At 40.5% G+C, this 15,108-nt stretch overlaps 1 pseudogene; it reads right to left on the reverse strand.

Moving 5' to 3' along the window:
- Positions 1-1,650: 1,650 nt before the first annotated feature.
- Phgdh-ps7 (phosphoglycerate dehydrogenase, pseudogene 7) lies at positions 1,651-3,199 on the reverse strand (annotated as a pseudogene).
- Positions 3,200-15,108: the final 11,909 nt, after the last annotated feature.

The raw sequence follows: 15,108 nt of genomic DNA on the forward strand, positions 1-15,108 counted from the left end.
CCAGGCATAAAGCCAACCAGCCATGTGAGATTTCAGGTAAGAGGCCACTGGGTAGTAGTAGGGTAGTAGGGTAGTAGGAGGGTTAGAATTGCCCAGTCATTGAGTTAGCAAAGGTATTTTAACAATAAGCTAATGTGTGTGTGTGTGTGTGTGTGTGTGTGTGTGTGTGTGTGTGTGTGTGTGTGTGTGTTTCATTCATGGATCCAAGGAGCTGTTGGGCGGGTGGCTGGAAGCACACAACACAGCAGGAGCACAAAGCGGTGTAACCAAGCTCATGCTGCACCCACCTTTATTGACATATAACAATTTTACACTTTTTTTGGGGGGATATCATGTGAAATTGATATTTCTGCGTGGTATAGAATGATAAGACAGGGCAATTGGGTTCTTGTCCCCTTACATGCTATGTTTAACATTTATTTGTATTGGGAAGGTTTAAGCTTCTCATTTCTATGTAATTAAAAAAATGCCTCTCAAGTGTTTCTTAAGATAAATTCACTTAACAAAATATAGAAAGTTCAGTTCTCATAAAATAAGCCTTACTTTTCCATGGTGTGAAAAGAACACCAACATACAAAATTATTTTTCCTTCATAATCAAGTAATGGGATATTTCAGCAAAGCAAAAAGAATCATAGGAAATACAATAATCCAGAGCTTTCTGCAAGGCTTGGATTGCAAATGGGTGAGGGAAAAGTCATCCTGTAAAGGTGTTCTGACAGATTTGTAGACAGAATGTAATAAAATAGTTCCTGGCTGTGAAAGCAGATGAGGCTCTGACTCTGCTGTCCGCTCTTGGGCCTCCTTACCGTCCTCTGGTTGCCTTGTCCAGATTCAGTGTGATTGCCTTTGCTGCACCATTATATGTTACTTTGTCATGCCTAGTTGTTATCTCTTAGAGGTCTGTTCTTTTATAATTAGAGAAGAAAGGAAGTGGACTTGGGAGGGGGTGGGCTGTGGAGGGACTGGAGGGAGGAGTAGGAAGGGAAACTATAATCAGGTTATATTGTATAAGAGACAAAACTATCTTGTTCTTTAAAACTTTTCATGGTTCTTTGTGATTCTCCTCTCTCTCTCTCTCTCTCTCTCTCTCTCTCTCTCTCTCTCTCTCTGTCTCTCTTTCTCTTTCTCTCTCCTTTGTCAAGTCCCACTCATCTCTCCTTCCTCTCATACCCACCATTCACCCTTGAAAACTTTCACCCCAAATAGATGAAAAAGTTTCATTGTGGAAGCTATAGTGTGTCAGAATATGCTTCCCAGTACACCCTTTTCTCCACATTTCTTTGCTTGCAAATGCTCATTGCAATGACTTGCGGGTCTGATATGAAGCCTCTGACTTCTGCTAGTCTACTACTGTATCAATACTGGAATCTGGAACTCCTCTTGGTATCCTGTTGTTGCCCTGTGTCATGGAGATCCTGTAGTTTTGGATCTGTAGAACCTCCCTCTTTTTTGGGTTTTTTTTTTTTGTTTTGTTTTGTTTTGTTTTTTGTTTTGTTTTGTTTTTTGCTTATTTGTTCTTGTTTGTGAGTTAGACTTTTTACTAGATATTAGAATAGGCAGAAGCCCGGGTTCTGTGATCTCCTCTCCGTAGAGATCATGGTGGGTTTCTTCAGAAAAGCCTGAGGGGCTGGGCTGCTGAGCCCCTGGGTCAGAAGCAGAACTGGAAAGCCTCAGATGCATGCTGCCTCCACGCTTCCATGCTTGGCAGCAGGAAGGAGAGGCCCATGACGTGCCAGGTCTTTACATCAGATACCTTGGAGGTTTGGTAGGACAGCAGCTGTACAACTGTCCTTGCCAGGAGGCCAGTCATGGTAAGCAGCAATACAGAGTTGGAGGGCTGAGCCCAAAACATGAGCAGGGGCTGGCCCCTGCGTAGTGGCACCTCTGGCCTGAAGACAGCTCTGTTGAGCACCTGCAATGTTGATGTGGTGCCCTGGACCAAGTCCACCTGCCAGGGCCAGTCAGGAGGCATCCCCACTGCTCTGCTTCCCTGGGACCCCAGAACTGTGGGAGGTGGTGACATTGAGTAGCTTAGAGTTCACCAAGTTCACATCTGCCTGCTTTGATGCTTCTCTCAGAAGACCAATGACTGAAGGGCTCAGGCAGGTCCCAGCATTCTTCAGAGATGTTCCATGTGAAACCTCCTGGATGGTCCCTTTAGGGGAGCCAGCCCAGGAGTGCATCAGCATGACCAGTGCTTCTGCCAGACCAATCTAAGGCTCGGTGTGTGGAGAGAAGGCACTGGTAAGGGCCTGGCCATTTACGATTCCTGTTACAGATTTCCTGTTCACCATGTCCACAAACTGGACTGTGATTTCCTTCCTACAGTGGCTCTGGGCCTCCTTGGTGCTAGCGCCCAGGTGGGGACAGTTTATGATGTTCTCATGGTCCACTGAGGCCTGGTCCCCTGGTGGCTCTTTTGTAAACATATTCAGTGCACCACCAGCACACTGACTGGACTATAGGAGATAGAGCAGGGCACCTTCATCCACAATACCGCCTGGAGCACATACTCCACTCGCAGGCCTTTCTTGCACATGACAAAGGTGCTGTCATTCAGCAAGCCTGTGGTGGAGGGCAGGAGTGGGGTATGAAATCACAGAGAGGCCAGTTCTCCTCCAGGGGCAGCTGCTGAACACCAAAGGAGGTAATGACTTTAGGAGAAATGGTGGGGTCATAGCCTACAGTCTTCATTCCAAAGGACTGCATACGGGTAGCAACCTCTCTTCCAATTCTGCCTAGGCCAAGAATTCCCAGTGTCTTCCCGTGCAGTTCTGTCCCCATGAACTTCTTCCGGTCCCATTTGCCATCTTTCATCGAAGCGGTAGTCTGGGGGATCTGCCTGGCCAGGCACATGATCATTCCACAGGTGAGTTCCGCAGCACTGAGGCTATTTCCGTCAGGGGTGTTCATGACTAGGACGCCCTTCCTCGTGGCAGCCTCCAGATCCACATTGTCCATGCCTGTACCAGCACTGCCCACCACCTGGAGCTTCTCTGCTGCGTTGATGACATCAGCAGTGACTTTAATAGTTGACCGGATGATAAGGCCTCACAGTCCTGGAGTTCGGCTATCAGCTCCTCCATGCTCAAGTTCTGCTTCTCCATGACCTGCAACCCTCCATCTTGCAGTATCTTCCTGCAGCAGGGGTCCAGGCTATTACTGATGAGTACTTTGCGCAGATTTGTGAAAGTCATTGATGGAGCCAGACTTTAGAATCAGTTGCTCTGGTGGGCAGAAGCACTTAGCACAGGAAACTGCAGGCAGGGCTGGCTCTGGTGACTGGGCCAGGACCTTCCCTTCCATATACTCCAGCAGTTAATAACTAGGGTAGATGTTGAATTGGGCCAATTCAGCCCTGAATCTGGATCCGAGAGGTATTTTAACTGCTCAGCCTGCTGACTCTCCCTCTCTCACACCTTTACCTGTGTCCCTGCCATCAGGGTCAGCCTGACTGAGCTATCCAAGTGAGGTCCTGGGACTGCTCTCCCAGGTGCTGCTGCAGGGGAGGTCCAGAGCCAGCTCTCCTGCTCTGATGACCACTTCTGACATAGCTCACCTGCCTGCCACTGGTGGTGAGGACAAAGGGAAGGGGAGGGGATATCTTCCTCAAAGGCACCAGACAGGAGGCAGGGCTGGCTCTCATGCTCACAACCACTGGGCCTGCTCTCAGGCCACTGCCAGCTCTACTATGCTTCCCAGGTGAGGAAGCTGGGCTCACACCCAGCAGGCCTTAAAAAACCCTACTTTCAATAAAAGAAAAAAAGAGGTGATTTTTTAAAAAAAATGTGTAAATTAATACCGACTAAAAGAATAAGAGTAAAATTTTGTTCAAACATTTCCATTTCTTGTTACCTCTCATTAAAAACATTCTGGAGTCCTCACACATACTCATATTATGACGAATATTCACATTACACAAATTACTCATTTGTAATATTGCTATTTGGTGACAATCAATAGAACATCTTATATAGGATACTCACTGAGAATAATTATAGGCCATTTTCAGAACAGTATGCAAGGCATTAATCTAAATGTAAATTAAATGTACACATGCTCATAAAAATATAAATTTATAATGTATTAGTAGGTTTTACTATTTTCTTTATATAAGTTTCTATTGCCTCAATCTTTTAATAAGTAGCCATTCCTTTTGTAATTTAACAGGGAAATCAATGCAAACTGGTGCTGAACTCCATTTGTGCCTCTTATTAGCACATGATGACAGCAAATTTCTTAAATTACCTGTATTCTACATGAATGGTGATAATAAATTGGGCTTGACTAGCTTTGTAATAAATGAATGGACTAACAAATGTGCAAATAGCTATATATATTAGTCAAATTGGCTTTCTTAAACTCTGAAGACGATGGTCACATGGAGATTCCCTGCTATGTTCCCAAAGCACTTGACTTTGTATCTATGTGACCCATGCTGCGATTTAGACCTTCCAATGATGAATTGCTAGGGTGCTTGACTGCAGCTCAAGTCTAGCAGAAATATAGTCTGCATTTGAACCTGCATAACATTTGTCATTATCTATAAAACCATTTTTATTTAAAATACTAGGAAAGCTAGACTACTTTCAAAGCCATAATCTCAAAAGAGAGTTCACGGGTTTTTGTTATGAGTCAGGGGTAACTGCTTGGTATAAATCAGGATGTTGGTTAATGGTTCTGTGGCCTCTGGTCAGAGTTCTGTTGTCTCTCTGGGAGGGTGTTGGTGTTCTGGGAGAGGTCATCAAGTGAAGGTGAAGATACTCTGGTGCTCCGCTGCCTTCTGTTTTGACATCCCAAAGGGCAGAGGGTCCCCAGGCTCCTTCTGTGGAACAATCAGAACAGGTTGGTAAAGACAGAAAGATCAAATGAGAGCACTGTGTGAACAAAGAAGAGAAATTTTAAATTTTAAAGTTTCATTCTCAACACAGGGAAAGAGAAATGGAGGTTCCAATTTTCGGTAGCCCATTGAATCCTGTGATTCATACACACAGTGAGTCAGGACCACACTGCTCTTGATCCTGAAAGAGCAATAAAAGATGGGAACAAGTTGCCTGAGTTTAATTAGTCTTTCTCTTTCTGTGCAGTGTTAGAATCTTAAGACTGTTTGGTCAGCCTGACTTTTTATGCCATGGCCCTGTGGGGTTCTCACCTGCCACCAGGCTCTTTTTACCTTGTTTCAAATGAAATTAGAGAAAGCCAGGAACTCCATGACCTGACCTGAATTCCTCTCAGAAGTTACACATGTGTCCTGTTTTCGCCTCACAGGCACAGCCATGTTTAACACCTAGTATAAGGTCACAAAGGAAGTAAAATGAAAAGAGAGCAGGAACTCTGCTCTTCAACTTTAATACAGCTCACAGTTGCAGTGAATTTCATTTTCTGGCAATGGAGGTGGTCAAGTTTTCTGTGTTTTCTAATCTTTTCCAAATAGAGAACCCATTTCAATTTGAAAAGAATCCTTAGACCTCTAGTTCGGGGATTTGCATTTTCCCCAAGGCTGACAGCAAAGAGGAGAGGTGGGGATCTGTCTGTAGGATTCAGTTGAAGGGATCTGATTTATTGAGCACCGAGTGACAAGTTAATAGCTTCCGAAGTAGAGATGTTTGTCCATACAGTCTGTTTCACAAGGCGATTGCAATGTCAACGTTTCAGGAAACACTGAGCTGTGAAGAAAATGATTTTAAAATATGGAAATAATTAACTCTTAAGAATCCAGGGGTAGGCAAATTATTGCAGGATGATTCTGCACCCACTTTCTACAAGGATCTACATCTACAAGGATCCTCTGAAGACATGCGATGTTCGATGTTCGACTACATTGGATGATGTTGAAGACCCATTTGAATTGAAGTAAACAATTTCATTACTCAAAGCACAGTCATAAATAAGTTTCTAGTCCCATGCATTTCTCCTCTCTTTAACCAGCTTTGGGTCACAGGGTCACTACTGCAATCCTTCCAGCTTTTCTGAATCCTTGATCCAGTCAACACTCACAAATACTTTAGGATGAAATATATGTCCTTGACTCGGTGTCAGAGGCACATATAGTTAAAAAGAAATCCCCAGCTGCTCCACTATCCCCCTGCCTTCTGCTCTGGTGTAATTCAGCTAGCTATGTCCTCGATACAGACCTCATTCCCAGGTTACTACACCACAGGGGAAGGCAGGCAAAAGCTGAGGATTAGTACCCCAGAGGATTTACAGCATCCAGACCTAGAGGTGACCACAAATGCTTGGCAATCCTCTGAGATTTTCTCCTCTGGCATATTTCCCATTCCCTCCACAAGGACTGCAGCTCTTCATTTCCTTCTAATCCCCAGCTCTGGGAGAGTTCTTCGTCCTCCATCAATTTTCCCTTCTTTCCTGACTTTTTAGACTTCTCCAGCACTGCACAGCCACACCCTCACTCACTGAACAACACACACACACACACACACACACACACACACACACACACACACACACACTCGGTGAAGATTTCATAGACACGCCTTTGCTTTGTGCCTACACACAGAAGAGCACACAGATCCATAAGAATAAACGCATTTGTGTGCACAGGTCTGTGTGCATATGACTTTAGAAAAGTTTTTGACAAAATTCTCTTCTCTTTCCAAATCAACAATTTGCATTGCCTTTTCTTGGCATTGCAGTTGATTCTTGGTTTTATTTATTTTTTTTATAAACAATTCAGTCAGTTATTTCTCTTCTTTTGAGACAGGGTCTCATATAGCACAGGCTAGCCTCAAACTTGCTATATAATTTTTAGTCTCCTTTGTGCTGTCATGGCAATTGTGTATAACATTATGACAGGGTGCTGGGGACTGAACCTATGCACGACAGGCAAACACTCTTTACCTGAACCACACGCACAGCCCTTCATTTCTTAAAACATGAAGATTGGCAGAGTTGTAGTTAAATGTAGGCCATCAGAAATCTGTGTTTATCCTTCAAGTGTTTCAGTCTAAATCAGAAGTGCTTGTAAGGCAATAACATGTTTGAAAAAAGAAAGAAAAAGAGACACACTGGCACTTGTGATAATAGGGCCCAGGGTTTTAATATCAAATGGGACTAAGTAAAGGCTAAGAAGTATTGTTCTGAGACACCTGCACCTATAATTGTCATCCACAGTCCTCATCTCTACCTGTGTGGACATTGCATAACTTCTACATTGATTATGCAGCATTGGCTTGTGTCCACTGCTTTACTCAGGTAACTTTTGCATCCACCTCACACAGGCATCCTAAGTTCAATAAGCCCTAGCTGAATTTAGGAACTTACTAGCCATTCTGTCTAATTGTTCTGTTTTCACCTGGTGAACACCATCATCTTTATGAGTGTGTTCAGTCATAAAACTAAAAACTACCCTAGAGGTTTGTGTTGTTAGTCAGTCTGGCATCATACTTCACTAAATCCAACTGGACTATTTCTACTGTTTCTCTAACAGTGCTCTCTCTCTCTCTCTCTCTCTCTCTCTCTCTCTCTCTCCCTCCCTCCCCCCCTCTCTCCCCCTCTTCAATGACTGCCCCAGCTCTTTCTCCTCGGCATCATTTATAAACTGAGTAGTTCTCTCTTCAGTTCCAGATTTTCCTGTGTTGCAACTAAAAACATTCTTCAGAAACAGAAGTTCAGTGATAACTTCCTGTGTGTAATCTTTGGATACGTATTTGAGATGTTTTAGTAGATTGTGGAAAATGTCAAAATGATCAATATTTATATTGAAAAACACAAATATGTGTAATTAAGGGACTGGAGCAATGGCTCAGATGTTAAGATTTTATATTTATTTCTTTTGGAGAGGACTTGAGTTAGGTTTTCAACTTTCATAAACAACTGTCTGTAATTCCAGCTCCAAGGAATCTACTTCTCACTTTTGGTCATCAGAGGCACTGCATACACATACACATGCCCACATGAAGATGTGTACATATAAATCAATTAATTTTTAAAAATGTATATTTAATAAAACTCAGTCAACATCATCCCTTTCCCCACCTACCTGACAGCCAAGCATCAAGACATCAGGACCTAGTGCAGGGAAAAAGACAGCATCATTTTTTTTTATAATTTTACAGCAACATCAGGTCATCAGGATATATATATATATATATTCCGAACATAGAACTCACACTGATATCAATTAATTGTTACTCTCAGCTCCCTTCACTGCTCTGTAGATTTCAAAATCAAAAATAATTATTTGCTGATCATTATCTAGTTTTGAATAAAATACTATCACCAAGTAAACAAAAGTTTGTCAAATTGTGTGTTGGAAACATAATAGTGTGTGAGAAACACAGGTTCTCATAGATGTGTCTGTCATTGAGAGCTTCAACTGTTTCAACTGCTAAAACATATGAAAGACTAGGAATCTTTCCCCACCAGGAAGGTTATGGCAGGGAAATTGAAAGTTATCAAAAAGATTCTTTGAGTTATGAAATTATACTCTATTGGTAATAAGAGGATTTACCTAAGAATGAAATTTCTGTTTGATGCAGTCAGTGACTGATCACAACAGGGCTTTCATGTTTAGCAAAACTTTTAAGAGAATGATCATCAATAAACTATGAAGAAAACTGATAAAACTTACTTCATTTGTATGACATATTTTCTACTTATATTTTGTAAAGAGTAAGTTTTATAGCATGCATGCTTTCTTTGCAAATATGTAATATTTTTATACTTAAGATAAATGGAAATAATACATAAAATAGATTTACAAGTCCAAATAAATGCCTTAGGTTGGAGATTTCTGCATGACATTTTCTCATGTAGATGTGAAAGTTTGCTGAGGGCAGCAAACTGCATTATAGAACTAGGTATCTTTCATGATGATGTGAGACTTTTCATGCATTATCCTGGTGAGCCCCAGCTACCGTTGTAATCATCAACATATTACATGGAACATTTCTGGGTATCTCAAATTTTTCTGGAGATAACACACCAAGTTACGTTTACCTTACAGATTTTGACCCTGTTAACTGATTAGCACCAGTCCAATGCTGACTTACCTCCAACATGACCATTAGCATGAGGTTTGGTCACGTGACCCCCTCCTCCAAAAGCCTGCCTGCATTAACATTCCCACCTATCTCCATGGTTTCTCTGTATCCATCAGCATTTAGTTTTTCCACCCAATTTAAGGATGTTTCTATAGACACAATTCACAGTGCTCACTTCAGAGCATGGGGCTGAGATGAAGTCTCATTATCTTTTTCTAGTGATCACTGTTCACTCACTTCATAGCTTGGACAAGACTTAAAAATTGAGGTGGTGGGAAGGTAGTTACTTTTCCTTAAAGACCCAGATTATAAAATCTGACATAAGGTTAAATAATATAAAATTATTTAAATTAATAACAACGACTGGTAAACAGGTGAAAATACCTGCCACATTAAAAGACAACACCAGCATTAGGCTTGTGGTGCACATCTTTAAGCCCAGCACTCTGGAGGCAGAGGCAGGCAGATATCTGTGAGTTCAAGGCTGGTCTTCTCTCCGTAATGAGTTCCAGAGTTACAAAATAAGATATTATCTCAAAATCAATAAAGAAAAAAAAAAGAAAACCTCAAAAACATATTATGGAAGACGTTTTTAATACTATTTTCATTGCTGCTATCTCGTTTAAATTTTAGTATATATGTCATAACTTCAATCTTATTGCTATTACGTTCTCACAACGAAAATGATTATTACAAAGACATTAAAGGAATCCATGTTCTCAAATACATAAAGAAACACACTAAGATTCCCATTGTCTTCAAAGAGTCCATTCAAATACAGTGAACAGCCTCTCCTTGAATGAATGTCAGTGGACTTATCGACAGATACACATTCTTTACTTTGAGGTTTTGTTTTATGAGCTCACATTTTTGTGAACATCAAGGATGTTGGGCCATTTGATAATGAAAAAGATGCCAAGATTCATTCTACACAGGCCCAATGCCCACAGGTTTCCTCTGTTAACGCATGTCTGCATTTCTTCTTGTGAGACAACAAATTTCATGATGTTTATTTATATGCTGTAGGAACTCTACGGATGGGAACTAGATAGCAATAAAAACATTGAGTGTCTTGGTCAATGGAAACAACATTTCATACTTTTCTGTTAGGTTGACCTTGTGCTTTGAAAAACCTTAAAGCATACATGTGTTCCAAAGCTTGAAAGTGGGGAAGGTGAGCTGAGAGAAGCACAGAGGTCACATGACGTGTGATATTCCTCTTCCACCTTCAGACCTGAAACAGGATCAGACAAGCTCAGGTGACTGTCGAATTCCAGATGTTCTGAGACAAAACCCTCTTATTCACACTTTAGTAAAGGAAAAGAGACTGGCCACTTCTGGTGTGTTGCTGTTGCCAAGAGTTAGTTTTTCCCGTAAGAAAGTGGGTGTTTTTGAGTGGTTGAAAGTTTGTCACTGTTTACATAGCATTAAAATTCTATGAAGTGTCATTTATCCCAAGTTTTGACATTCAAGACAACTTATACCACTCTTCTGGATTATATTTCATTTTTCAGTGGGCAGCAGAAACTATAGTATTTTTATCCATTTTACACGATAAAATCACAAGGGACCCAAACTCATAGTCCATCTGTTCTCCACTAGTGATGGGCCTGGAGGATGTGATCTGGTCAAACACAGTGTCAAACTCATATATCAAAAGAGAAACTATAATTTTGTAAAGTGTTTGAATTTTGCAACTTTCTTCAATATACAAAAATGCTGAAGTGAATCTATCAGTATTCAAAATCGTGGACTTCAATCTATTCTTGTGTTTCAACTCATCCTTAAAATAAACATGTGAATGTAGAACCTACTGTAAGTGGCCCTCAGGGTCATAGATGCTAGTATTTCTTTTAAAGGTTCAGGATATGAGAAAGTGAGACATACTATATTTTGGAATGCAAATTTTCTTATTCAATTTTGTGGCAGAACACAGTCTTATCTGTGAGACAATGTTTGAGAACTGCATTTGTGTGTGTGTGTGTGTGTGTGTGTGTGTGTGTGTGTGTGTGTGTATGTGTGTGATTAAAAGTATTGTTTGTTGAAGGGGCTCAGGCTTCAGGAGCCTGAATCATTCATTGGATAATGTTTACTGCTTCATATAGTTAGCAGACAGCCCTAGATTAATAGAAAAATTCCGACCCGAGTGTTGAGTTTTCCACTGTGAAACTTTCAGCAGTTCAACTAGGGTCCATTTAAAGGGAAATTTAAAGGCCTCATGGCTGATTGCCAAAATAAATAAATTAAAATTTGGCAGCTAGAGAATATTAGGAGTTAATTTTTTTTCAATGAAAGATAGCACAAACAGTATCATGAGGGCTGTCTGCTAGACTTTAACTGTGCAGTGAATCTAAACCTCACAGCTAGACACCCACAGCCTGGGGAACCCTCTAGCTCATACTTAATTCCCCCTTTACATTTATATAGTTTTATATTTTGTAATTCAGTAGAAGCATAACAGAGAACACAAAAGTGTAGAAAAGATACACTTAATTGAGAGACTGCCTTGTTCCTCTCCGTAGCCACACAGGTTTGTGCTACCTTTACCTGTGGCTGACCTTCCCACTTTGTACACTGAAACAACAGCAAAGCTTAGCTTTCTTCATTTACAAGAAAATTGTAGAAAAGGCAAGGAAACCTTAGTATCCAAGGAGTCACTATTTACAGAACACCAGCTGAGTTTTGATGGGCCCTTTCCTCCAGTGTGAAGGAGGAGTCATTAGAGTCTGAAAAAGTTTTCATTCCACAAAGCTCATGCCAGCTAAAACACTGTGTTCCCTTAACTGAGCACCCCCAGTTCATGCTATTTTCCATGACCAATGTTCCATGGGGGTCTGCTGGCTAGCCTCCCATTGTATGGAAAACCAAACATTTTAATGCCTTGAGCATTGAAGTCTCATCAAGAAGTACATCTTAAGAACTATAAGTGTACATTGCCATGTGAAACAGCTCTTTTCTCTGGGTTTGATTCTTATTAATTCACAGAAGATTTTCTTAATAATTGAAATTGGTCACAATTTCTGCTATGATTTAATTCAATTTTAACTCACAAAAATATTTATTAAGCAGAGAAGATTCTTCTGAAGTTTCACACTATTGAACATAATTTTCATTATGTTCTAGCTAAAAGAGGCAGAAGTCACTTAAGGAAATTAAGACATTTGTAGATTCAGACATTATTATATTAGATGTTTAGGAATCAATCTGGTCCTTCTCTAACCTTTTCATTGGTTCACAGGAATCATGGTGGCTAGCTGACCGGTACAATTGAAAAGTGCTGTCATAAAATACGGCTTATGTGTACACTTGGGATGTGAGAGGGTCTTTGTAGAGGCAGAGTCATGGCCGCATTTCAATTCTCACTAAAGGTTTTGGCTCTGAATGGCTTCATTAGATTCAGCTGTTTCATTACCAACTGCCTGTAGCCATTTGTGCTAGGAAGCTATGAATGGGAATTTTGCTAATAATATAGAAGGCTTCAGGTTTTTTGTCACTTTTATTTAAAATGGTGAGAGAGATGGAGAATGAAAGGCATTGCCAGGCCTGTTTCCAAACTACCCCTTTAAATGATGCTAGCTATTAGGGCAGTAATCAGCTTGATAAATGTGGTCTTTTCACATCCCTACTGGCTGGATAACTTGATCAGCATTGAGAGATGATTCTAGAAATTCTCATCACAGGGTGACAAGCGTGTGAGATGCTAGATGTCTTAAGTGAGCCAACATTTACACAATGTCTCCACATGCAGAAATATCATACCAAACCCAGAAGTATATTAAAGTATTACCTGCCAATTTAAAACAAATAAAGAAAAGGGCATTTTTATACTAGCAAAACAACTTATTTCACTTTATAAATTGATCAATAAAACAATATAGGTTTATTGATTTTATTACTTAGTCACACAGCTAAGAAAGATCACATTGCAATGAAATTATACATATGTTAAATCAATTAGCATGGATTTCCACATGTGTTCTCTACCAGGCCCTATATGTAGCCTCCTACAGAAGCCTGAAGCCACTGGGTTTCCCATGTCAATACAGTTGCACGTATATCAGTGTAACTAAGTCAATGTTACAGTGGAAACTCATTAACCCAACCAGCAGTGTCTTACACTTTAATGTATGCTTTCCAAAACCAACATCACCTATAGTCTGAACAATAATTTCTCTAAAGCACAACCTTGATCTTCCCAAGAACTGCTGTAACCATGGAGAGTTTAATTAGCTAAGCTATTTTCCCATCATGTCTTAATCTTGGTAGTGTTTTTTATATTCCTTCACTTTTTTCCATGTTAATGACAGACATTCTTTATTCTCAGACTAGCTTATTTTTCCTGGAGTCTGATACCAGCCGCTCTAGTCACTTTTTTAGCCTAGCCAGTATGGCACCAGTACTTTCCAATTCTTCATGAGTTTTTGCCTTATATATGGGTGATTGATTCTGACACCTATTTCCACTTGGTGAGACCTGTATAAATTCAGTCGTGCCCTCCCTAATAATCCATCTTGAGTAACTAAGACATTTGCTATTCTTGTCTAGTTAGTGTTCATATCACAGTAGCTCAGAATCTAAATCCAGTGAAATTTACACTAACAGAGACAGTGAGACAGTCATGACGCCTTCCACAAAGACTGGGTTCATTAACGTATTAAAGTGTTCTGTTGGTCACTTTCTCATTCATCAAAAACACTAAGGATATGCATTATTAGAAAACAAGATGGAGATGTAAACATCACTTTTGCATTTCAGACATTTGCTCTGGTGTTACTGCAAGACATGGATCAGATGCGGTGGTGAGGTCAAGATATCAAGCTGTGTGGTATTTATAGAGAAAGGACTGAAGGAGCTGAAAGGGTTTGGGACCCCATAGGAAGAACAATATCAACCAGCCAGACCCCGTCCCCCACCCTGTGCCAGAGCTCCCAGGAACTAAACCACCAACCAAAGAGTCTGGCATCAATAGTAGGAGAACCCTTTGGTCCTGTGAAGGCTCATTTCCTCAGAATAGGAGAATGTCAGGGTGTTGAGGTGAGGGTGGGTGGGTGGGACTGGGATCAGACTCTCTCAGGGAGTGAGAGAAGGGGGAACCAGGAAAGGGGTTAACATTTGAAATGCAAATACTATCCAATAAAATATTCAATAAACTATCCAATAAAAAGGAAAATAAATCAAGAAGGAGGAGGAGGAAGTAGAGGAGGAGGAGGAAGAGGAGGAGGAAGAGAAGGAGAAGGAGAATTGAAGGAGAAGGAGAAGAAGAAGAAAAGGAAACAGAGAGAATAGGCTCAAGTTACAGCAGATGTCATGGACTTCTGATATCCTGATATGACTAGAGTTCTGGAATTCAAAATAGAAATGGTACAAAGGACACAAATACCTCTAAGCAAGCCCACGTGACCAATAGCTTGAAAAACACTGGCAAAGCACCTCCAACCTTTGATTACTCTCTCTGCTAGAAGAAAAGCTACTGAGGAAAACAGAATGATTCATGTTCAGATGATTCCTCTAAACAACACATTTCCAACACAAAGGAAATGTCAGTGGGGATTTATTACATGTGAGTTGACATGGGAAACATGATGGTATTGTAAATAAATTGATAGCATATTAACTTGTGAAGTAGTCATTTATCCTTCCTTAAGATTTTCTGTGAGTTGAAGCTTTTGAATTTTCATAATTACATCCAAATATTTATTGTTGTCTTTGGTTTCATGAAAAGCATTCTTTATCACCAGTGGCTTCTTTTGTAGTTTTAATAGATTTACATAACACCTACAATCTTCGTTGTCTCTTAGATGTCTGATACCTATGAAGAAATATTCTTAGTTGCTAATGCCTTTCTTATTAAAGGCACATCACTCCCATAATCGCTAACAGGATAGCTTAATAAATAAATTAAACTTTGCTTTTAATATCTTCAAGGTCACAATTAACTGATGCGTTATATATTTAGAGTTCAAAGTGTGACATACTTAACACATGAAGGAATGTCCAGGTCTTCATTGCCATGGGCTGTGAATGTTGATGGCGTTGCAGATGTGACAGGGTGAGGATTTTGAGATGGAATTATGCCAGTCATCTGCCATAGCCCTCTGTAATCA

This window comes from Rattus norvegicus, chromosome 2, assembly GCF_021556685.1.
Source record: "Rattus norvegicus strain SHRSP/BbbUtx chromosome 2, alternate assembly SHRSP_T2T, whole genome shotgun sequence".
Lineage (NCBI taxonomy): Eukaryota > Metazoa > Chordata > Mammalia > Rodentia > Muridae > Rattus > Rattus norvegicus.